The sequence below is a fragment of the Cornus florida genome, unplaced genomic scaffold, assembly GCF_030987335.1.
Source record: "Cornus florida cultivar Cherokee Brave unplaced genomic scaffold, ASM3098733v1 CherokeeBrave_3.0.0_Hap2_scaffold_87, whole genome shotgun sequence".
Lineage (NCBI taxonomy): Eukaryota > Viridiplantae > Streptophyta > Magnoliopsida > Cornales > Cornaceae > Cornus > Cornus florida.
Genome location: NW_026775920.1, coordinates 87,501 through 89,731, shown reverse-complemented (window position 1 = coordinate 89,731; position 2,231 = coordinate 87,501).

Genomic DNA, 2,231 nt, shown 5'->3' with positions numbered 1-2,231 from the left:
ACACGCCCTTTTTCTCTTTTCAGTTTATGAGTGATAGTCATTTCATTCATTCTTCTTTTCCTGGCTTGCTTCTTTTAGTTCAGTATGGAATGTGTCCTTTCTTTGTACGAGTATTCATACCTCCCCAAGTAACGGTAAGCTCCTAACATTAATCACAGAAATGCTTGGTTGGAGTCATAGTGTTCATCTCTTGGCATTTCCCTCACTGCACACGTTCTATATCCCTAGACTTTCGCATCCATTTCTGTCCCAATATTGAATATAGTTCGGATCTTCCGGCATCTGCTGTGACTCTTTCTCAAATCTTTCTTCAATCTAAGAGAATGTTTGTGTTAACCTTGTAAGATAAGAGTCGGAAAGCCAATAGCTCGTATTTCACTCATTTTGCTGCTATATGATCATGAAGTTTCTCCATTTGATGCTCGTCTAAGTGCTAAAACAAGGTGGACTGATTTGACATCTATATGCGACAGAAGTTTTTCCATTTGATGAGAAAGGAGTTCCAAACTCCGACAAGTCTTCAAGGACGGGCAGGGAAAGAGGAGATTTTGCTAGGTAAGCTTCGTGAGTTAGCTGTGGTCTCACGAGCTACGAGAACTAGGTCGCACATAAGATCGTATAGAGGTCAGCATGCCCAAGAGGAAAGAATCTTTCAACCAAAGCAGCAAGCAATGCTACGACCACAAAGCCTTAGTAGAGCTATGTCCACGTCAAAGGCTCAGGAGTCTATTACACTAGGAGATCCAATTGAAAAAGTTTAGTTGCATATAGATGGAAAAGCTGTAAACCCATTTGGGGCAAGCTTGCATCATTTCATGGATTGATTCAGAATTCCTTCTATATAAGGAAATACTAACAGTAATCGCGAGAGTAGGCTGTCTACTAGGCTTGGCTGACTCCCCTGGTTCAACAGATGGAATAGTGATGAACCTGCACGCTGTTCTAGCTTCTAACCGGTCAGGATTTCTAATGGGAAACTGGCTCTTTCGAGCGGAATAGGATTTCCTTCTTATATAAGCTATTCTGAAAGAGGAGATTTTCAAAGAGCTGTCTTCGTCAAGTTCAAGAAGAGAATAACTGCCGTCAATAGAAAGGGGCACTTTCCTTTATTATTGATACGCTTGTGCTTGTGCCTTAATTTCATTCTGATTTACATTCTTACACGGAAACTAGCCGCCTCTGTTGGTGCAAGCTCTTTCAAGCAGCAAGGATTGATGCCTCGATATCTTATCTTTCGGACTTGAACTGGTACGTCCCCAAAAGATGAAAGCTTGAATTACGTCTCCAAATCAAATTCGAAATCGACCGATAGGTTGAGTCACTTCCTTCCACGAAAGAAAAGAATTGAGGACTCTCCTGTAAAGTTTGATAAGGTTAAGGACCTCAAGCACTAGGGCCTTGAAAGGCATCTGTTAACGCGCACATGTCTGCCACGACATCAGTGTAATTCGTGTGAGTCTCTTATTTTTCCTACTAATGCAATGGATCTCGAAGAACGCGACATGGAAAACATTACAGAGGACTCAACAATAGCACAAGCCTATCAATATGGATTTGTATTCCGTAGATAGGAGTCAACTATACAGACGACATTTTTGTAATCAGGATGTGACCATAGGAGGTAGGCCCCAAGGAAATAAGCAAAAGCTTCTGGGGTCGTGTGCTGGCAAAAGGAAATGGAGTTGTATGCGCGGAACGGGAGAGACGAAGGTCTAGGAAACTACGCTGCCGGAGCGAATCCGGAAATCAAATCTTTCCCCAGTTCGGATTGCAGGCTGCAACTCTTTGCTTTTAGCTCTCTCTCCTCTCCCCGTTCATCAATACTGTTGCCCCGTCCCGTCGAATCAGTTATATTTTATTATTATAAGCGCGCTAGCCGATTCACTAGAGTTGGAACTTTCTGTAAGTTTCGGTTTTATATATCCGTTTTTTCAAGAAAGCCCTGACCACCAGGATCGGAAGTCAGGGATTGAGCTTGACTTTTGGAAGTGGCAACTCCCTTCCTCAATAAGGATTGGAATATTGGATTTTGGTTAGGGATATTTACCAGCCGTACTAAAAGGAAAGAATTGCGTCAAGTAAGGGGCGCTTGTTTATAATCAACTACCGCTTGAAGGTTCACAGTGCTTCGGCTGACAGCAGAGAGGGTTAAGCAAAGGAAAGGAGCTAGCAAACGAGATAGGGCGAAAACTGGCTTGCTAGATTTTCCATATATAGCCGACTAAACTCCG